We start from the raw sequence: 23,581 nt of genomic DNA, 5'->3' as shown, positions 1-23,581 counted from the left end.
GGAGACTCTAGAAAAAACACCCTTACTAAGCTTTGGTTTCCTCTTATGTAAATGATAATAGCTAACATTTATTGAGTGTCTGCTACGTGGCAGGGGTGTTCTATGCAGTTTATCATATTAACTAACTTAAAACTCAGAACAATTGCCGAGATAGATATTATCATCATTTCCATATGTATATCCCTGTCTTATAGATAAAAGCACTGATGCTTTAGAGAGGTTATATAACTTGTCCCGGGTCATAGTTAAGAAGTGGTGAAGATAGGATGCAAATCCAAGCTGGCTGGCCTCAAATTCAGCCAATCCAACCACTGTATGACACTACCCCTCAAATGGGAACACAGTAAAACTTACCATGCGTAGTGAGGATCAACTGATAATAACGCATAAAAAGCTGTTAGCACAGTGTCTGACACATAATAAATGTGTGATAAATGTAGAAGTAGCAGTAGAAGAGATTAGACACACATACAAACAACCAGAATCCCGGGCCAAAAATAAGTGCACACCTCCATTCTTTTTATGGGAAACCTCCTTCTTAGAGACCAACCATTATAACCATGGAGTTACAGTGGAGAGCTGTGTTGAGGGGAGAACTGCAACATTTCTGAATCAGCATACAAGTGATCTATAATATAAGGAGCAATCATTTTTATATATGTCCATTTCCAAATCTCATTCAAAGAAGGTTAAGGTATCTGAAGTACCCTTCTATTAAAATTCAGACTGTATTTGCTAGAACAATTTCCAATTGAGCAACGTAAAAATGCATCTGCTGCCATTTCTCTTCTTCCCTCCTTTAATGCCTACTCCCCAATTTCCTTTAGAAAGAAACAACAGCATGGAGTTTCTTTTCAAGGTCTTAAAATAAAAATCTCCAAAAAAGGGATGCTGCTTATAAAACCTTTCAGAGTTGTTTGAAAAAGAAAAAAAATGCATAAAGAGCCAAGTGCTTATATTCTGGCCAAGTTATGAGGCTCTGAGAACAAGAGCTTGAGGGGAAGACTGTTAACCCCATCCACGCCACCAGAATTAGCTCTTTCCCTTTTGGTTTGCAAGCACTGCCTGTAAAGCCCTCGCATGAGAGGCCAGCCTGCTAGGGAAATCCAGGAATCTGCAACAAAAACGATGACAGTCTGAAATACTCTCTGGTGCCAACCTCCAAATTCTCGTCTGTCACTTCAGACCCCCACTAGTTGACAGAGCAGCAGAATTTCAACTCCAGTAGACTTGAATGTGCCTCTGGGCAAAGAAGCAGAGCTAACGAGGAAAGGGATTTAAAGAGTTTTTCTTGGGTGTTTGTCAAACTTTTATTCCCTGTCTGTGTGCAGAGGGGATTCAACTTCAATTTTTCTGCAGCGGCTCTGGGTCCAGCCCCTTACTTAAAGGTAAGTTGTAATAAATTTACGGCATTATCTAATTGCATTTGTTAAGCTGATTTGCGTGATCTGATAAAGCTGTCAAATATTTTTGCCTAAATAATACAAAGCCATTTATTTACCAAAAAAAGTTTTGTGTGATTTACAGAAAAGATACTTAATAGAGAATTTTACCATTTGTATTCATGTTTTCTTGTTTCCTGCGAAATTAAATAGCAAGTACTAATAAATGATGGTGATTTTAGTGAAGACCAAGAATAGAAATGTGGAACTGTTGATCGCCTCAGTAGCATTCAGATCTTAGTGAAGCCTGAATCCTGAAATGTGTTTTGTAGAAGTACTTTATTACATATATGAAATAAACTATAAAGAAGGTAGTTTTAAAAAAAAATTTCAAATCAAATAATTTGTATGTTTTCCATGTTTAAATTATCTAAAGTTATTCAATCTCCTGAGCCTAACAGCAATGTAGAAACGGAACTTTTTGCTTTTCCAAAAGGTAGGAAAATTTCTCCTTTTATACTATATTCTTGTTTGATTATTTTTAAGTTATTGCGATTATTTTCCCTTTCTTGGTTCCCTTTTACAGCTTTATAACTAATTATTTTTTGCCTCCTACTATCATTTGTTAAGATGCTCACACATAGACCTAAAATTTCTCTAATTCTTGATAATGTCTTATTTACAAAAGCAAAAATGGGAGAGGAGAATTAAAGAGCTAAAGAGATTATGGTAACTCATATTATAATGTACTACCATTTCTGGCTCTCTTTTCTAAAATAAAGCAATAATGTAGGTTGTGTGTATTCATCCTTCCCAGGTATTAAAGGTCACTCTGCAAGAGAAAAAAAGAAAAGAAAAGAAAAAAAAAATGCTTTTAACTGCAGATCAATACTGTTGAAACAGTACACCAAGAGGTACTGCAGAAAGAGTATCTCTTTTGCACTGCCTTTAATCTGCAAAGAGGTTAAATATGTCACCTTGGCATTGTATCTGAGCTCTCCTCTGGCCCAGGGCCTAAGCACATTGAATAGAAATGTTCACTCAGTCCAAGTCAGCAGAAATCTTTTTTTTTTTAATTCTCCCCTTTCTCGTAGACACCAGCTTTTTTCAGTTCACAGCTTACTCAGTCAAACCTGATGGTTGTGACTATTGTTAACTATGATTTTTTTTTATTAAAAACACCCTCTTTGGAAAGATTTAAGTTAATATTTCTGTTCATTTAATAAGATCTAGCAAAGCAGAGCAGTTTATTTCATCTACTTATCGTCCAATCAACTAGTGCCACTTTCCACATTTTGGAGAAGAATATTCACATGTTATTTATGAACCTTGCCTTTTTCTTTCAGAGAATTTTTCACACAGCCATTGAGCAATTAGAGTGCTGGCATTTCCTTCCTAGGTCTTTTGAGATTTAATCCCCAATAGCTTCTCATGGCACAGATTCACATATCAACTAAGTAAAAATAATAGTGATGACAGAAATAAAATGAATAGTGATGTATCTGGACAACTTGAAAACATTATTTATTTCATTTCCTCTTGACTGTTCTTTTTACTCAGTTGACTTAAACACTGCTATTTTACTTAAGTTTGGCACCATATCCAGAACTGGTTGGGAACATTTTTCTACCAAGAAGGGCATAAACAACTTGTTAGAAGATCTGAAGTGCACGTAGTCCTCACTTATCCCTCTAGAATGATCTTCAGGGGAGAAGGAGACCCCCATAAATAAATCCAGTAGAACTTCCCAGTAGGCCTGGCTTCCTGAGAGATGTCCAACCAGGCCAGGGTCTGTTTCTTACGGGGCTCACAGGGCATCTTCTGCCAAAGGCTGAGTTAGCAATGATAGCATTACCTAGGGCTAGCCTGGCTTTTGTCTTAGTCATCAAAAGATGGATAGAACTTTGAAAAACAGAGTGCATGGTCTTGATGATTGTTCCAAAGGTGGGGAGGCAATCTAATAAAGTGAATAAGGCCATGACCTGTGGTTTATATCTGACCATATGGACCTTGTTTATATAAGACCGTGGTTTATATCCAAGCTTTACCACAAAATAGCTCTGTGACTTTGGGCAAACAACTTCATCTCTTTGTGCCTCAGTCTCTTCATTCATGGAAATGGGATTATAAAATCAGTAGCTACCTCAGAGATTTGTTGTAAGAATTAAGTGAAGAAAAGAGCCACGTCTGGTACATTAAAGCAATCAATCAATCAATCGTAGATAATATGAAAGTACTGGACTAACTATATGTCCCTATTGAAACTCCGTAGAACGGGAACTGACTCTAGATATTTTCTCAGGGTTTCTTCCTTGTACTTATACGTTTTGCTCTATAATAAAATATGAATGCCAGGTGTATGCCTCTGAGGCAGCACAGCAGAGTGAACAGAGCATGGGCTTCAGAGTCCAATGCATCTGGGCTAGAATCCTGACTCTGCTTCTTACAATCAGTGTAAGCTTTGGCAGTTACTTCCCACCTGCATGACTCAGTTTACTCATCTGTTTAGCAAAATGGGGATAATAATACACACAAATGAGGTCGTTGTAGGAATGAAATGTGATGTTTATTAAATGCCAAGTATAGCACCTGGCAGAGAAGTAAACACATAGGAAAGTTGACTGGTTGCTCATAAGGAATCTAGTATATCAGTGAGGCCTCTGTTACATACTTGCAATGATTTCTCTGGTAGTAACAATGGAGATCAAGAAGGAAATATTCTTTGAATTGCCTTTTTCATCCAAAGAAATGTAAAAGTAAATCGGACACTACTATTTTCCCCTGGTGGGGGGGCCTCAACACGAGGTATTTATTACTATGAGACTTCACTGCTGCATCAGTTAGTAGCTTCTTAATGGCCGAGTCAAAGGAAACCAAAGAAAGTGTTCTATGTCAGCTTGCCATTACACAGAGTGAGAAGAAATGCTGCTTTGCTGTCAATTCTGTTTTATTGGCCCACTTGGACAAGAGGGAAGGCCCCAACATTTCTTCTTTTTTATCTCTTCTAAAGGCAAGAATAGGGCTTTTGACTTGCTCCAGGGAATATTTTTTCCTCTCTAACTGAAATTCAAGTGAAAGAGTCTTTTTTTGTTTTTTTGTCTTTGTTTGGTGTTTTTGTAAACCTCTCCCCTATGTTGCATTGAAATGTCAGCTGCTTTTTCTGGCTGCATGTAGCAGGAGCAGGCTGTCGTCATAGCAATGAAAGGGTGTAGAGAGACTCCTGCTTCATGACCTGCTCTGGGAAATAACTCTTAGTCTGCTTTAAAATCCTTCTTTAGAAATGAAGTCTCCAGTCCTGGCTTGTTTCCTTCCTATTACACAACCAACTTATGTACACCCATTGCAGTAGCTAAATGTTTCCTTTAAAGATTTAGTGAATAGGTATTTTAAAAATCAACAAGAGAGCTGCTAAAACAGTGGCTAGTTTACTGTGGCATACAGGGGAAAAACAACTGGGAAGGCAAAGAAAGAGAAATAGAAATGGCCTCACGTGATACACATACTGCAGCAAACCCTGCAATAAATCCATTTTTCAAGTTCCCACTGCTTCCTCCCATCTTCACGATGTGCTATGGTGTAGTGGTTATAGAGGGGAATTCTGGGGCAGACTGCCTGGACTTGAATCCTGGCACTCATACCTTCTAGTTGTTTTAATCTAATCCATTCTGTGCCTCTGTCTTCTCATCTGTGAAATAGATATAATAACAGTCATAAAATTGTCATGGGAATTGAATGAGATTGAGCATGTAAGGCATTTATTACAGTATCTAACCCATGGTAAAGGTTGGCTGCTAAGCTCAGGAGCCTCAGTTTCCCCCACTTATGAAATGTGGATAACAGCTAATTCATAAGATCATTGTTTTTTTTTTTTTTGAGACAGAGTCTTGCTCTATTGCCCAGGCTAGAGTGCAGTGACATGACCTCAGCTCACTGCAACCTCCACCTCCTGAGTTCAAGTGATTCTTGTGCCTCAGCCTCCTGAGTAGCTGGGACTACAGGCATGTACTACCATGCCTGGCTGATTTTTGTTGTTTTAGTAGAGATGGGGTTTTGTCATGTTGGCCAGGCTGGTCTCAAACTCCAGGCCTCAAGTGATCTGCTTGCCTCAGGCTCCCAAGGTGCTGGGATTACAGGTGTGAGCCACCATGCCCAGATGATCATTGTATGATTAACTAAAATAATGAATGTACAGGCTCAATAAGTAGTAGTTATTACAATTCTTTTTCATGGTTTTGTTATTGAAACAGCAAGGTTCCAGTCTAGGTCCTGCTGCTCACTTCGTAGAAAGCCAATCACTGAGACAACAAGTATTGCCAATGAAGAAGGCTTTAATCAGGTGCTGCAGCTGAGGAGATGGGAGCACAGTCTCAAATCCATCTCACTAACTGACTAAAACTAGGGGTTTACATAGCAGGGAAAAAATGTAACAATGTGTAAGAAAATAAGAACTAGGTAGGGGTAAGGAAACAATCATGGTGAATAAGCGGTCAGGCATCTGCTGCAGTGATCTGGTGAGTTTCCATTCTTTTATACTTTTTTAGAAGCCTGAAGGTCCTGTCCTGAGGAAGGAACTTAGATAAAACAAATATAAGTTTCACACTTTAAGACCAGGAGGGTCAATTTCTATGTTTTTCAAAAAGATCTGTCTGTGGGACTATTGGGTAAGTTTCAGTTTGATCTAACTCTGACATGAATGGCCTTTTTGAACTTAGAATCTCCCAGTGAGTCAAATATAATGAATAGAGGCCTCAGAATTATCATTGCATAAATGTGAACCATTTGATTTCTACAGGGGGAAAAAAAAGAATTGTGACTTTTTACATTTATAAAGACTCATCTCATCTTGATTAACACCAGGGTAAAAAGTATTAAAACATCTTATCTTTCATTAACTTTTTATTACGTTACTGTTTCAGTTCCTCCAGTGTTTTCTAGGTCATGCAATTATGAAAATAAGTTAGCATTTTTATCTTACATCTCAAACAACTAATGTATTCAGTGTTCTATCCCATGCAAAATGCCAGAAATGCAGCAAGGAGCAAAACTAGAGAGGGGCTGAGCTCTTGTGGTGCTTACCATGTAGTTATGAAAATGGTCATTAATCAAACCATCACAATAATGAAAACTGCATAGGACCAAACATAAGGTGCCCCCAAATACAATGCCATCTTCATCTTTCTAGTGAGAACATCCTCAACCAAAGTGTTTGGCCAAACAGCATGTACAAATAGGTAATATATTGTAATGTACACTTGGGATATTTAATCTATGGTTCACATACATATTTAATATGTTATTTTAATTTAAATATTTTATACTTATGGCCGGGCGCGGTGGCTCACGCTTGTAATCCCAGCACTTTGGGAGGCCGAGGCGGGTGGATCACGAGGTCAGGAGATCGAGACCACGGTGAAACCCCGTCTCTACTAAAAATACAAAAAAAAAATTAGCCGGGCGTGGTGGCGGGCGCCTGTAGTCCCAGCTACTCGGAGAGGCTGAGGCAGGAGAATGGCGTGAACCCGGGAGGCGGAGCTTGCAGTGAGCCGAGACTGTGCCACTGCACTCCAGCCTGGGTGACAGAGCGAGACTCCGTCTCAAAAAAAAAAAAAAATATATATATATATATATATATATATTTTATACTTATTAACATGACTTTTTCCTTTCTCACATTTCATGAAACAATTTTGTTAAAACTCTTCATACGCATCTTTAACACCAATGTATATGTTCACTGGATCCACGCTGTAATTATCTAATACAGAGCACATCATCAATCCTTCTGCAAGTTGCTAAACATCTGCTGATGCTGCAAATTTAATCCCCAGGCATTAGTCCTCACTCGTGGTCATGTTCTCCACACTTTCATTACTTACTAGATTGTTTTTTCCAGTGCTTTTTAAAGGGCTTATTTAAAAACCACTTGAAACTGTAAGTGTGGCTCTAAAACTATGTGATTCCAACTTGCAATAATGAAGTCATACCTCAGGAATAATGACTAAACCTGCTTTAAATATCTTTATCTATTTTTTCATCCATTTTATCAAGGTGACCTTCCTAAGAATAAAAATAAGCATTGCTTGAGTTTTTTTTTTTTTTTTTTTTTTTTTTTGAGACAGAGTCTCATTCTGTAACCCAGGCTGGAGTGCAGTGGTGTGACCTTGGGTCCCTGCAACTTCTACCTCCTGGGCTGGAGCAATTCTTCTGCCTCAGCCTCCTGAGTGGCTAGGATTACAGGTGTGCACCACCACGCCTGGCTAATTTTTTGTATTTTTAGTAGAGACAGGGTTTAGCCATGTTGGCTAGGCTGGTCTTGAACTCCTGATCTCAGGTGATCACCCACCTCGGCCTCCCAGAGTGCTGGGATTACAGGCATGAGCCACTGTGCCCAGCGCTTGAGATGATTTCTAATTGTTTTTTTGAATAGTACTTTGCTGCTCAAAATGAAGAAACTTTGGAAGCACTTGAATATAAGTCAAATCCCTCTTTTTTACAGCAGGATTTGGTGGCGTGAGAAAAAACACATTTTATTTGAACACATGCCATATATAATGATACACTGAAATAAGTGTTATGAAGGCAAAACACCTTTGTTCCAAGAGAGTATATAAGGATCCTGACCTCCACTCAGGGTCAATAATGGCTTTCCTTGATCTGAAGTCTGAATAGAGGTTAACTCTGTGTGTGCGTGTGTGTGTGTGTGTGTGTGTGTGTGTGTGTGTGTGTTTGGTGGTGGTGGCTGGGAGGAGCGGGTGCTGGAGAGAGAATTCTGACAGCATGAACACTTGTGCAAAGACCCTGGAGCAAGAGGGATCGTGGCCTATTTGAGGAACTGAGAGGCAGCCAGCTCCCGAGAGCAAGGGCAGAGCAGTGGGAGATGTAAATCTCCATAATACTCCCTTCCCTGAGCACTAAATGTATGTGCCGTCTGCTTGATTCAGGTTTAATGTATACTTTTAACGTCTGGATGGATTTCTGGTTAGTCTCAAAGCCCCAACAGGCATGACCATGTCTATCCCTAGCTCAGACCCTTATGGTGATAGGTTCAATTAGGAAGGATGATGGGCAGTTGAAGGTCAGATGCCCAGAAAAGTCTTAAGTCATTGACTCTGAGTATATCATATACACTCACAGGGCTGGGACACCTTGATGTCAGATGGTGACTCAGCAGAGAACTCAAAATAGAAGAACGTCTTTTTCATCCTTCAGATGACTTTAGGGCCAAACCATAGAGCTCTCCCCAGAGACTCATTAATACTTTAAAAGCTCTAAAGCATCAGTGTTAACACTGGATCAGGTAACAGCACGTATATGTTAGCCAAAATATGACTAAGAGATTTGCTCTCTGATAACAAGGCCTTTGACTATTATGTAAAAACAAGGTGAACAGGAACGTTCTGAGTCTGATTATAAAGTATCTATAATAACTGTTTTGTTTACTACATTTCCCAGAAAGGAAATTTTTCCATAGTTGTAATAATTCCTAAAAATAGCAGTCTACAGGCTTCCTCTGATATAAACAAATTCAACAGAAGATACCTGGCCTTATTTGGATGCATGGATGTACATACTCCAGGAAATGATAGGCCAAGAGTAATAAGAAAAAGAAAGTAACAAGACAAACCTCTCCTTTTTCTAGTACACGTGGTATGTCTTTCTTAGTTCATTAAACTTTAGACAAAGTGATAAACAGATCAAGTTGTCATCATCCGCCTTGAAACCCAAAAAATATTGAAACAAGTTCCCTAGGCCCAGAAGGGAAGGAAGAGGACTTGTAAATTTTGCTGAGGCTGCCACAGAAGGAGCTAACCACTGGAGGGTTCAGATTGGAGGGTTCAGAAACCAGGGCAATGCTAGGCAACACAAGGAAAATTCAATTAGAAAGACTTGAAGCAATAACTACCAGCACTAAAATTTCCAGGGAGTCACTGATGTGGCCAATATGAAAGAGGAATCCTGTTCCTCCTTTCAGAGGTATGGATGACTGCGTTTACAGTCTGGTTCAGTGTTCAGACAGCTTATTAATGCTTAAGAGAAAAGGAAAGAGAAGGAAGATAGAAGAAGTACAGCAAGGCAAGAAGTGCCCAGGGGAGCAGGTATGCTAAGTTGATTTAAGTGGCATGGCAATATACAGAACTTCAAAAATAAAATTTATCTTTTAAAATTTTAATGTAAATTAATGTTCTAAAAAACTATAGGAACTGAAAATAAATCAAATACAAATATCTACTTCGACCTAATCTTACTGTAATTTAAGTTTCTAGGAAATATCATAGAAACTGAAGTGGAACCAATTACAGAAAAAGAATGCAAAATAAACCATAGTACCAAAAATAAAAACATATTCTGGTCGTTTGTGTAGGTTCCCTAATAAATCTAGACGGAGAATGATGTTTTTGTGTTTTAGTGTATGCCAAACTTTAGACACCCTCCTCTTTTCTAGGAGATACAAATTTCAGGAGCGATATTTAGCTATTAACACACATAGCTTTTCATCAGAGATGGGGGTAGCTGACACACACATGGCCCATTCTGCCCATACCTTTCAGGTCAATCTCTGAGGGCTTGGCTGGGCTGTTTCCAGCTAGCAGAAAGGATATTCAGGCCCCTTTTCCTTGCTTTTCCAGGGACAGAGCTTGTAGAGTGCTGAGAAATCCAATTACAACTTCCTTTCATGGTGAAATCCAATTACAACCTCTCCCATGGTGAAAGCCAATCTTTTTGATACAAAAGGAAACTAAACAAAAGGGCTTCAGGCAGGGGATATGCTTGTGCTCTGCCTTCTCACTTTGGCAATTATGCAGGAAGGTTGCAATGACCTTGGCTTGCCTTGCTTAGGAACAAAAGTCATAATCTTCTACCCCCTGCTCCCACAAAAAGGAAAAACGTTTTCATATCTGATTCCAGGAGTTTGGGGAGTTTCCTCAAGGATCCATTAGTCAGGCAAAGCAAATTTTGAGCCAACACTTGCTCCCTCCCACACACTTTTTTTTCCGGCAAGATGACTTTTCTTATTGAACTTGGAATGCCATGTTAATTGATAAATAAATTAGTGAATTATTTAGGCCAATATCCTCCCATAATCTGTTCCCAACAACTTTTTTTTTTTTTTTTTTTTTTTTTTGAGACAGTGTCTGGCTCTGTCACCCAGGCTAGAGTACAGTGTGCACTGGTGCAATCTCGGCTCACTGCAACCTCCGCCTACCCAGCTCAAGTGATTCTCCTGCCTCAGCCTCCTGAGTAGCTGGGACTACAGGCACCCGTCACCACACCTGGCTAGTTTTTGTATTTTTAGTAGAGATGAGGTTTCACCATGTTGGCCGGGCTGGTCTTGAACTTCTGGCCTCAAGTGATCCACCCACCTCGGCCTCCCAAAGTGCTGGGATTACAGGTGTGAGCCACCGTGCCTGGCCTGTTTCTGATACCTTTGTGATATCCAATGCTGTGTGTCACCCTTTCAGCCAACCTGTTTGCTTGAGGTTAGTGAGACTGTAGTACTGCTTGGAGAGGGGTCATCCTAAATTCCTAAAACCTGGTTGAGATAAACGGAAACAGTTCTCAAAACAGTAATTTATGAAAATAGATATTTTATGAGTACTTGACACAAGTCTATAATTGCTGAGATATTTAATAATAAAATTACTAACCACATTCTATTCAAATCTCTGTCACTTCTGTATAATCACTGTACTCCACTGAATGTGTGTAAAATACGTATTTGCAGCTTATAGGGAAAAAATTTGCAAATTTTCAGAAGAATCATGCAGTCAACTAATAGGTTCTTAATTGAAGATTAGTGGAGTGGGGAGTGGTAAATGGTTATCTTTTTCAAAACTTAGGACAAACTTTACCCTAGGTTCAAATAAAAGTGCTATGCCTACAGAGTTAACGAACCCACCATTCAAAGTGGCCCTAAATAGCTCTGAAAGCAAAGCATTTTTACATTATTTGATTCAACTTGAGTTATCTAATTGCCTATATAATATGATAGGGACCCAGGCTGGACACAATGGCTCATGCCTGTAATCCCAGCACTTTGGGAGGCTGAGTCAGGTGGATCACTTGAGGTCAGGAGTTCAAGACCAGCCTGACCAACATGGTGAAAACCCGTCTCTACTAAAAAATATAAAAATTAGCCGGGCGTGGTTGTGTGCACCTGTAGTCTCAGCTACTCAGGAGGTTGAGGCAGAAGAATTGCTTGAACCCGGGAGGCAGAGGTTGCAGTGAGTAGAGATCAGCCACTGTACTCCAGCCTGGGCAACAGAGCAAGACTCCATCTCAGAAAAAAAAAAAAAGATAGGGACCTGATAGGAAGGTACCCTGAGATATACAAAAATCAGAAGAATTGACCTTTATGATAGGTAAATAAAACATGTAAATGGTTTCATGATGTGTTTGGTCAGATGTTCATGCTGTCTTAGCTCATTGAAATCATTTTTAACTTTCAAGCCATTAGTTCAGTGGATCCTCCCAACCTTTTACTGGGGACCAAACAATTTTGAGCTAATTCTCTCTAAATCAAGGGAGTATTCTATTAGAATTCAGAAGAAACAAAGCACAAATTCTTAGCCCTAAGTGTCTTCTTTTTCTCTCTTTTTCTTCCCTGTTGCCCAACTCCAGCTAATGGGTTTTAAGGACTTTATAATGGGAAGCAGGTTAATGTCTTACTAGAAAAACTTTTCAATAATTTCCTAAAATATGGGGAGAAGAAAATAGTGGAAGATGTTGTTATAAAATAGAAAAATGCTTGGTTGAAACCTTGGTACTCGTATTGATCTTGTACTCATTAGCTTTTTGGATAGGCATAGGCGGGGAAGAGAAGTATCAGCATCATCTCACTGATAAAAACAGCTGATGTCTTCTTACAATCTGAAAATGAAGCCATTGATTTCAAAAGCAAATGTTTTATTATACTTTGAAAAACACTCTGGATTGGATCATTCAAGGTTATGATAGCCTGAGATAACTGCAGCCTCAAACTCCCGGGCTCAAGCAGTCCTCCTGCCTCAGCCTCCTCAGTAGCTGGGACTACAGGCACGAGCCATTAAGCCTGGCTTGAGGGGAAAAATCTTTTCCCATGGTGGGAGGAGAAGAATTAACAGCTGTGGACCAGCTGTGGGCAAGCTGTGTCTTTTCCTCGCTTGAAGGCATCTTCTTAACGTTTTCTCTCTGAAGGCATAAATAAGCTTCCAGGTTTTCACCCTATTTTCAAAGAACTTTTCAAACTCTAGCCTTAAAATCCATTAGGGTTTATTACATCTGCTTCTTTCCGAAAAGGTAGATAATAGGTAACTTTGCACCACTGAGGTAAGCAAGCAATTGTTTCCCATATTAAATGTGTTGGCCCTCACCAAGGTACATGAGAAGCTTGGACCATGATCTGAATCCTAAAGGGACTTCTGCTGGGACTGAATGCTTGCATTAGCGGTTCACACAAGAACTAAACGCTCATCAAAGTACACCATTATTCCCCAGAAGGTCCCAACACCATGAGAATGAGGCTACTTGGAACTGTTCTTTGGTATTATTTGTTGTTTTTCTTAATCCTGGAAGAGAACTACCCCCCAATAAATAATTCTTGGTCCATTCACAGAGCTGAAAGCACTTGAAATTCCTCTCCCAACTAGCAGAATTTAACAACTGACTTACTCTGTTAGCAAAAGAGAGACAATTTCCACTGAATCCAAAGGAGTTTTATATTATACTGGTAGAGTTTAACTAATAAGGGAAATTCAAATAAGAGCAGTCAGAGGATAAAGCCAAGAACTAGGCATTCAGGGGAAAGAAATTACAGGGGTAGTAGAGAAACAAATAAATTAAGGGGTAGGGAGAAGAGTTAAAGGCAGAAAAAGCAGAGGATTAATCTATCTGATAATTACAGGGGCTAGGCTTTAAAAGGTGTATTGTCTTACTATTAACAACATGAAGCCAATCATTCAGATATTATTAAGTTACTGCAACGTCACAAATGCCAGGACTTCAGGTGAGCCATCCTAAGAGCAGATTCAGGGTTTGTGAAGCCAAGAGTTTATACATATGTTTGGGACCTTCTTTTTTAAAAATATAAAAGTCAAAATCAAGTCTAGAACTTTGTATGGAGGCTGCACAAGTGAAGGGCCTTGAAACTCAAGCTTCCTAGTTTTATGGCACGTCTATCCTGGCCATATTCAAATGTCTATACCCCAAATACAACAAAAAGTTCAGAAAAATAAATAAATGTAAATATGAGAAAATCCTGTGTTCTCTTTCTCTGAGAAAGAGAAAATAGTAGCACAGATACCATAGTAGGACTTGAGCAAAGAAAAATAAATATGGCCAAAATAATGTCTCCCACTATAACACAGGGCAGGGTGTGGTGGACCCTTTCTGAAGGATTGGCAAATGTCTGAGAAAAAGAACAGGCAACTGTCTCCCTGGATGGATCCATCCCATCTGGAGCTCTGGAATGAGACACAGTGAGATTAGTGAGTGGTATGATAAGATGAGAAACTCTGAAAGGCATGATTAAGAGGTGGTGAAAGGTGGCTATTGCACAAGCTTGGGTAAGATAAGCCTGGGGGATCCTCTAGATATAATTAAAGTAATCCCTCAATTACACATTATAGAAAAGGAGGAATGGACTAGTTTCGCCTGAGCAAGAAAGAAACAGACCTTTAAGAATGTGTCTGAAAAGCTGTGCCTCCGGGTGCCCTTTGGCTTCCATGCTCCTCACTGCTGACCAGGCACAGTGGCAAAGAGGGATGGTCAGGAAGCACTCACTGAATGGTAGTTCTGTGAAATGGAGGTGAGGGTCACAGATGGGAGTGCATGGGTGGTACGCAGGTGAAGTGCTTAGCATAGAACCTGGCATATAGTAAAATCTCAGGAATGTATATGCCATTGAATGAGCTACTATTAAATGGTCTAAGATAAAAATGTACTTTTTCAATAAAATAATACTTTGATGACCATAAGTGATTCTACTACTAATGAGTACACTTGAGTGCTATTCCACACAAAAATATTTAATGTTTACAGCCAATTATATATGGCTTCTTACAAACTTAGTGACTCAAAGCAACTGTTTCATAATGTCTCGAGATCTGGTGGGTCAGAAATTTGGGCAGGCCTCTCAGAGGTACTCAGCTAGGAGATGAGCTGATCTGGAGTGGCACAGGATCTCTCCACTCACGTGTCCTGCGCATTTGCAAGGACAGATGCAAAGCTGGGATTGGTAGAACTGTTGAAGTGTCTTCTGTGACATGACAGACTCAGAAAATGGCTCAAGGCTCCCAAAATGAGTTTTCCAGGAGATTAGGTAAAAGTTCCAAGGTTTCTTATGACCTAGCCTCAGAAGTCCCAGAACATCATTTCTATCTCAATTGGCCAAGTAAGTCACTAAACCCAGTCCAGATTCAAGGGAAGGAGAATTAGACTCCACCTCTCAATACGAGAAATAGCAAAGAATTTACAGCAATCTCTACCACAATATTTATACCTATTAAATAAGAAATGTAAGAAATTGTCTGCAGTTACCCATGTGAGTTAGAATAGAGTTGACATTTGTGGGTGTTTGGCTCTTAATGGGAGACCTATTTCTGCCATGACAAATGATTCCTCTGGAGATTTGTTTTAATGGTACATGGGTCAGCCAATAGAAAAACTCTAGGCATTTGAAATTCAAATGCTGGATGTTCTCTATAAAATGCTGTCTAGCTATCATCTTTTAAAATTCCAGCTGAGGTTCTCCTGAAAGTTTGGTAATGAGACACCCTGTTCCTAACAGAAGGAAAGGGCTCTCCTTCCAGTTACCTATCATCCCTCATCTTTAACCTCTCTAAATCCATAAAAAGAAACAGTGGGATGAAGGAAAGAAAGAAATAACCTAAGGACTCTAGTAAAGGGATGAATTAAAGTGCCTGAATTATTCATTATTGGGGTTATTAAGCCATTTTCTGCCTTATGCGTGTTTCAAAGATATGATAACATCTTTCATTTCATTTTTACAGTTGGTGAAATTACCAAATAACTATAGGATCACATTTGAATCTCAAAACAACTCCAGAAGATAGATAAGAAAATGTAATATTACTTTTCCTGTTTTGTAGATGAAGAAACCAGTGACTTGATCAAAGTCTCTTAGCTGGTAAAAGGCAGTTTAAGTCTGGAACTTAGATCTTCCATTTCCGTACCAACTGTCCTTTAAACTATGCAGCTGCCTTTGAATAAGCTCACGCATTTGAGCAAAAGAATATTTATTTAGTTTCACATCAATACTGCATATTTAAGTCTTTGAGAATAATAATTCTGTGAATTCCAAAATTTGTCTCATTTTTGCATTTTTCATCTGGAGTTTTATTTTCTATTTCTGCAAAAATAATCTGTATTTTGTAGTCAGTGCACACCAAACTCGAATGTCTCAAAATAAATGACTTTTTACTCATCCAAGAATAAATGGTATTCATCATACTTAGCAAGGACATCATGGTTTTGATTTTTCAAAGTACTTTGCAAGCATCAGCTAATTAAGCCTCCCTGAGTCTTCAGTGTGACAGTTGTTTTCAAAATATCTCTCATTTCCCAGGAAAGTTCTCCATTCTGTCTTATTTATACAATCAGCACATTTGCTCAGTTCTTAAAATAAGAAGCTAAAGGCCATGAACTTATTTTTGATCAATATGTGGCAAATACAATTAGCTCAGTGAGACAAAAATGCCCAGTGACTAGTCTAAAGGACAACGTGGAACACAACGGAAGAACACAAGGCGTTTTAAAGTCTAGATACTGGATTGTCCCACAAGGTCCTTCAAAAATAAAACACAGGCATCTTCTTTATAATTGAAACTTGAAGGGGTTTCCTGCTTGGATCATTCTAAATGACATGACCATACTCTGCGTTTAAATTTTGTTTTCAATTACAGGATGGAAAAAAACTCTTAAAAAATAGTTCCATCTTTGGACTCAGTAAAAATCAGGGACCATTCAGTAAATGCTGGCTCTCAAAAAGCCTGCACAAGTGGCCATCTGAGGTTATATGACAATCCCTCGACTTGTTCTATGCCTTAAAATATCTTCCATACAGCTACGCCAGGATTCTCAGCATTCGATAGCTCTTTTTGGGTTAAGAACAATGTGAACATACCTCTTACCAGAGAATAGAAATACATTAATTCAGGAATAATCTTTTTTTTTTTTTTTGAGATGGAGTCTCACTCTATTGCCCAGGCTGGAGTGCAGTGGCTCAATCTTGGCTCACTGCAACGTCCACCTCCTGGGTTCAAGAAATTCTCCTGCCTCAGCCTCCCAAGTAGCTGGGATTACAGGCTCATGCCACCACGCCCAGCTAATTTTTGTGTTTTCAGTAGAGACGGGGTTTCACCATGTTGGACAGGCTGCTCTCGAACTCCTGACCTCAAGTGATCTGCCTGCCTCAGCCTCCCAAAGTGGTGGGATTACAGGCATGAGCCACAATGCCCAGCCCTAATTCAGGAATATTCCTATTTCCTCGGTATGGTTTAGATGCATGCAAAAAACAAAGATTTAAAAGTATAGAATATAGGATAGGTGAGTTTGTGTTTAATGAGTGAACTAAAGGTAAATATGTTCTGGAACTAGCTCCTGGGAAGCTTGAAATCCCCTAGGGGAGGAAGATACGGAAAGGGGGAGGAGAAACACTAAGGTTCTTTTCCCTTATATCACACTTAATACAAGACATATGTAGTTAATACAAGATATAAATGACTCTAATGATATTACTGATGACAGGGAGCAGGCAGAACAATGAAAATAATAATCATTTGCATGTGTAAGGTACTTCAGAGTTTGCAAAGAGCTTCCTCACCTCACCTTGCAAGGAGCTACCTTTGACATCGGAAGGAACTGGTATTCCCATCCTATAGATGAAGTTTGGAGAGAGAAAGTAATTTGTTCAAGGTAGTATTTAGCACTTGGCAAAGCCAGGGCCCAAAGCCAGAACTTCTGGCTTCTCGTCTGTAGCCTGTTCACTAGTCTGTTTGGGGAGAATATTGGATACTGAGTCCAAAGCTCAGCGTTTCTAATTCTTGCCCACCTCTTAAGCCTTGTACATTTGGCCAAATAATTTAGACTCTTCAAATTTCTGTTTCTTTACGTTTAAAAATTCTTTCCCTCCTTTCTTCATTGAATCAAATGAGACAGTATATAAGAAAACACTTTATAAACTGTGAAATGCTAAAGAAATACAAGGAATGTATAACTAAATCCATCTTAATAAGTTAATACTCCTTGGAACCCTGCCTCAAGACATCCTTACAGTTAAACTTTCCTCCCTTTTGTGTTAAAGAATAAAGAGTTCCTCCTTCTCTTTGGAGTTAAACCTTTCACATGTGCTTTAATAGTAGACCAGTAAATATGTATCCAGGATTTACTAAGATGGTATTGTCTCACTTAATCTTCATACTATTTTATAGACAATGAGCTGAAGCCCCCAAAAGCTACACAATTTGCTCATTTACACAAATTAAGTATTAGAGCCTATGACATCCTGTTTCAGAACTTATGCCTTTAATTGTTATGAAATATTGTCTTGCTAATGGTTTTGGCAACTGGTCTGTTTTGCTTTGTTTTGGTTTTCGGTTGCTGTAAAACAGTATGCTCTCACATTAAATGGCTTAAAATCACATCCCTGTATTTGCTCATAATTCTCCAATCTGGATTGGGCTCGACCGCATGATTCTTCTGCTGATTTTGTCTGGAGTTAATTCATTTGGCTTCAGTGAGCTAGGAACACATCTGGGGCCAAATCATCCAGGAGGGTCTGTTATCCTGCAAGGTTCCGGCCACATGGTCTCTCATCATTCAATAGTCTGGGTCAAGCTTTTGTACAGCATGGCTGATAGCTTCCACCAAGAGGAAAAACTCCAATGTGCAAAGGTTTACCAAGTTTCTGCTGGCATCATGCTTGCTAATGTCACATCGGTCAAAGCAAATCACAAGATTAAGGCCCACATCATAGGGAAATGAAGCCCATAAGTTGTGGTTTACTGGGGGTCATCATTGTTTACCATATCTCCTCTCTTACCCTTTATCTTCAATTTTTCCTTATTTACCTGTCTTTTCCCTTCAGCACAGAAGGGAAATCTGGGGCCGGGCATGGTGGCTCATGCCTGTAATCCCAGTACTTCCAGGGGGCTGAGACAGGTGGATCACCTGAGGTCAGGAGTTTGAGACCAGCCTGACCAACATGGTGAAACCCCCATCTCTACTAAAAATACAAAAAATTAGCTGGGTTTGGTGGTGCATGCCTATAATCCCAGCTACTCAGGAGGCTGAGGCACGAGAATCGCTTGAACCCTGGAGGCGGAGGTTGCAGTGAGCCTAGATCACGCCACTGCACTCCAGCCTGGAAAACAGAGTGAGACTCGGTCTCAAAAAAAAAAAAAAAAAAAAAAAAAGAGGAAAGGAAAGGAATCTGAATGATCACATTCAAATACAAATATAAATTTCCTGTAACTGCACATTCCCTTTAAGTTACCACGTTACTCTCCTTTGCACAGCCAATCATTTTTAGAGTGGTCTACACTCACTGCCCTCACTTCATCACTGCCTGTTCACTCTCCAGTCACTGCAGGCTGGCATCCACCGACACCACAGCAACAAAACTGCTCTCCCTGAGATCCTCAATAACCTCTGCACTTCCAGAGGCAATGGATAATTTCCTGACCTTGTTTGCTTTGAACTCTGTGACATTTAACACTTCCCTCTTCTCATGTGACTCTTCTTTCTCTCGCTGTTTGTATCTTTAGCTCTTCCCATCCTCTGATGGTGCCTAATGATCTTCACTCCCCAGGGTTCTGGCTCCAGCTCTTTGCTCAACTGGCTGAATAACTGCTCATGCTACAGCATGCAAGCTACATCTGTAACCCCAAACTCCATGCTTACCTCCAGACCTATCTACCCAAGTATCTACTAGATATCTCTACTCAAATTCAACAAGCCCAAAACTAATCCACCGTCTTTCTTCTAAAACCAAACCTTCCTCCTGTAATCCTTCACCTTGGTAATTAATACCACCATTTACTAAGTTGTTCATATGAGAAATGTGACTCAAGACTTTTCCTTCTCATATTCCTACAATATCTAATTCGTCATTAAGTTTTATCTGTTCTTTTTTTAATTATTTCTTAGAACTATCCAGTTGTGTTTTGGTAAATGAGCAACCCATTCTCTGAGAGAGGGAGAGGTGGGTGACAGTTGATGGTTTTCATGGTGTGACTGATCCTCCCACCACAACTGATTTTGATGCAGGATATTTTCTTGACCCCTTCACGGAACTCGCGGCAGGGGTGCCTTGTTTACTCAGCCCGCCCTGCTCAATCCCTTGCAGGAGGGAGTGCGCAAGCGAATGACTGCAGGAACCTGAGCGAGCGAAGGCAGGAACTGGCTACTTTGGCACCAGCAGGAGCAAACTCCATGTGGGCCCCTCACCAGCGTCCAGGTGTGGGCACCAGCCACGCCAAGCCCCAGAGGGCGTGTAACCATACTCTTAGCTTCACCGTCCGCAGACAGCAGTGTGTTATCAGCTCAGTGAGCCCTTTGCCTCATCACGTGGGGCAGCTGCCTTCCGCCAGCAAGGGCAAAGGGCCAGTGCGACCGCCTTTTTGGGTACCTGCACGTAGTGTGTCCTAGTTCTTGTCCAGTGCCCAAGAGGAATGAGGTCACACAGATGAATTGAAGGATGGCGAATGTGGAGAATTTTTTTTTCAGTGACAAAAGCGGCTCTCGGTGGAGAGGGGAGCTGGAAAGGGAACGGGAAGGGAAGATCCCTCTCCTCTGAAGTCAAGCCACCTCTCTCCTATGTCCAGGCGCTTCTTCTCGACATCAGGCTGCTTCTTCCCTCTGCTGGCTGAGTTCTGGGGTCTTTATGGGCACAGGATGGGGACGGGGCAGGCCGTAGGTAGTTTTGGAAAAGGCAATATTCAACTGGTAAAAAGACATTATTCAGAAAGAACCAATCGGGAGAGAATGGAAGTTCTCACTTTGGGCTGTGGGTTTCAGGCTTTTCGGCTTGAAGGTGGGATTTTGCCAGGGACCCGCCCCTGTATGCCTACAGTTTCTCTGCCTCCTGTTGCTATCAATTTTAAACTACCAACATGACGCCACTGAACAGAATTGGGAAGAGATATGCGGAACACATATTATATAGTATTTCCACCAACAGATATAATAGATGTAAATAACCTCAAAAGAGTAGATAATAGTAAAATAATTATGAAGTGATGAGTTTTTACTATTTATTTTCTTTGCTTTTAACATAATTAAATTATACATGTATGTAATTTAATTTTTAATTGATGGCTTTAATAACCAACTCAAAAAAGTCTTGAAATGTAACAAACAGCTCTCACAAACCAGTACAGGTTGGATCTATCCCTCTTTTCTCCACTCCTAAGACCACAGCCCAAATGTAAGGCTCTGACCACCTCACCTTGATGTTACAATTGTCTCTCACAGGTCATGCTACTGGTCTGTCCTCCACACAGCTGTCACACATACAAATCTGGTTATATCATCACCCCTGTCCACACATGTGTGCACACACACAGACATACACACATGCGTGCACACACAGACACTTACAATAATTCTTTGGGTCCCTATAGCTCTATGGCTGGAATTTTTAATTCCTTGTTTAATGCACTATGACTTTTACAATATGGCTATCTGCTTACTTTTGAGCCTTCTCTACCCCAGCCCACTTCCCCTATTGACAGCCTAGAGACCCAAATATTAACATCCTAGAGACTCCATGCTTCTGCAACTTCACCCCATGCTGCTGCCTGCCACCCTCTAGAGTACATCTAGCTGTGTGAGAACATCCTTCATACAGCTAACTACTGTTTATTAGTTTTCAAACCTCAGATCAAGAATTACCTTCTCTGGAGGTCATCTCTATACAGTAGTTAAGAACACTGTAGTTAAGAACACAGACCTGATATCAAACAGAAGTGTTAAATATCTTCTGTGCCACTTCCTAGCTGTGTAACCCTGAACAAGTTACTTAATCTTTATGCCCGAGTTTCCTTACTAGTGAAATGATTACAATAATGTGCTTACCTGATAGAACTGTTCAGAAGGTTTAAAGAATATGTGTGTGCAAAGCTCTTAGAATAGTGCCTAGAACTTAAGTACTTTGGATGTAGTAAAGTTAGCTATTATCAACTACCTAATTTAAAAATGCTTCCTATCTCTCTTTCCATTGCATTATGTACATAATCATTACATTACACTATATGATTTTATATAAATATATTATAAATTTATAGATACATTATTAGTATATACATATATAGATACGTGTATATAATACATATATAGATACATGTATATAAGTATATAGATTACATATATACACATATAGTATACATTTAGCCCTCAACCTGTGGGATCTGACACTATCTCCAGGTGCACATACATAGGATATACACATATGTATACTCTATATATATATATACACTTATATAAATGTATCTATATATGTATATATTTATCTATATACGTATCTACATTACATACATATATGTATCTATACACACACACACACACGTATATGTTTCATCCATGGTTCCTGTCTCATAATTCCCATAGACCTTTTTATAATGTTATAATGTTGGCGCATTTTAGGCCTCATAAGCGGACCTCAGAATAACAGGATTTCTCTCTCTCTAATCTTCTATTTTTTTACCTGCTACTTTTTCTCCCCAAGGCAGGACTCTAATCTTCCCCTGCCTTTACCTACCTTGTGTGATTGTAGGTCATAAGACCCCCATTTCAGAAGGGGTTCTGCCCCATATTCTGGAGGAAGGAATGTTGCATGGAGAGGCCAAGAAGAGGCCCAGCACAGTGATCCATGTCTGTAATCTCAGCACTTTTGGAGGGCAAGATGGGACAATCGTTTGAGCCCAGGAGTTCAAGACCAGCCTGGGCAACATAGGAAGATCCTGTCTCTACAGAAAAAAAAAAATTAATTACCCAAGTGTGGTGGCAATCGCCTGTAACCTCAACTACTTGGGAGGTTGAGGTGGGAGCATGCTTGGGCCCAGGAGGTCAAAATCACGCCACTGCACTCCAGCCTCACAGTCAGAGTGAGACCCACCTCAAAGGAAAAAAAAAGAGGCCAAAAAGAATCTGAACAGATGGGCCTTACCGGGTTTCCCCACTCAGCCTTTGAGTACTAAAGCATACCCTTTTTGTCTAAACACATTTCTATGTGGTTGTCAATGGTGCCTATCCTTTCATGAAGTCTCCCTAAAAGGCCCAAGGGGACGAGGTTTGAAGAAATTACAAGATAACTGAACCTGTGGAGGTTCCTAGAGGGTGTGTTCTGGGGAGGGCTTGGCAGCTCTGTGCCCCTTCCCCCATACCTCACCCTTTGCATCTCTTCACTTGTATCTTTTGTAATATCCTTTATTATAAACCAGTAAATCTAAGTAGGTGTTTCCCTGAGTTCTGTGATGCACTCTAGCAAATTAATCAAACCCCAAGAGGGAGTCATGGAAGCCCAACTTGAAACCAGTCAGCCAGAAGTTCTGGAGGCCTGATCTTGTGACTGGTATCTGGGAAAGGGAAGATGTCTTGTGAGACTGAGCCCTCAACCTATGGGATCTGACGCTATCTCCAGGTACACAGTGTCAGAATTCATTTGGAGGACACTCAGCTGGTGCCTGCTGCAGAGTTGATTGCTTGCATGTTGATGACAAAAAATCTCCCACATTTGGTCACAGAAGTCTTCTGTGTTGATTGTAGCGTGGTGTGAGACCACAGGAAAAGCAGTTTGAGATTTTCCACACCCAGAAACTCTTAAGAGAGAAACTATGTGTCCCTGTGCTTAGGCAGTGTCTAGTAAGCACTCAATGAATGAATTTTAAAAAATGGATGAGTGATGCAAGTTCTGGCCAACTGGACATTCTTTCCTTTTGATTCATTCAGCTACATTTAGATTTAGGGAAATGAAGGGAACTTGTGAGATCATGTGAGATCATGCGGACAGATTAAAAGGGAAATATTTTCTCAAATTTAATTAGTTATGCATGTTGCTGCAACAAACAAAAAGAAATGAGCCTTATGATGCAAAACACGTTTGATAATTCTTACTCCCCTTTTAAGTTGTACCATTTGTAAGAAAATAGGGTAGCATTCCATGTGCCTAATTCCACTGTTATGTGTGATGAATGTCGGAAACA

General features: G+C 40.0%; 1 protein-coding gene across 2 annotated transcripts in view; it reads left to right on the top strand.

The window, feature by feature from the left end:
* The first annotated feature begins 419 nt into the window (after nucleotides 1-419).
* SPARCL1 (SPARC like 1) overlaps nucleotides 420-23,581 on the top strand; it is a 56,864-nt gene continuing 33,702 nt past the window's right edge. Inside the window, exon 1 of one of the 2 annotated variants that reach the window (XM_003811263.5) lies at nucleotides 420-1,388. The gene's annotated coding sequence lies outside the window, so the exon portion shown is untranslated. The remainder of the gene's footprint in view (nucleotides 1,389-23,581) is intronic. The other variant, XM_003811264.5, reaches the window with a different exon arrangement.

The sequence above is a fragment of the Pan paniscus genome, chromosome 3, assembly GCF_029289425.2.
Source record: "Pan paniscus chromosome 3, NHGRI_mPanPan1-v2.0_pri, whole genome shotgun sequence".
Taxonomy (NCBI): Eukaryota; Metazoa; Chordata; class Mammalia; order Primates; family Hominidae; genus Pan; species Pan paniscus.
Note: the sequence above shows the minus strand (reverse complement) of the source record. Positions and strands in the feature narration are given on the sequence as shown.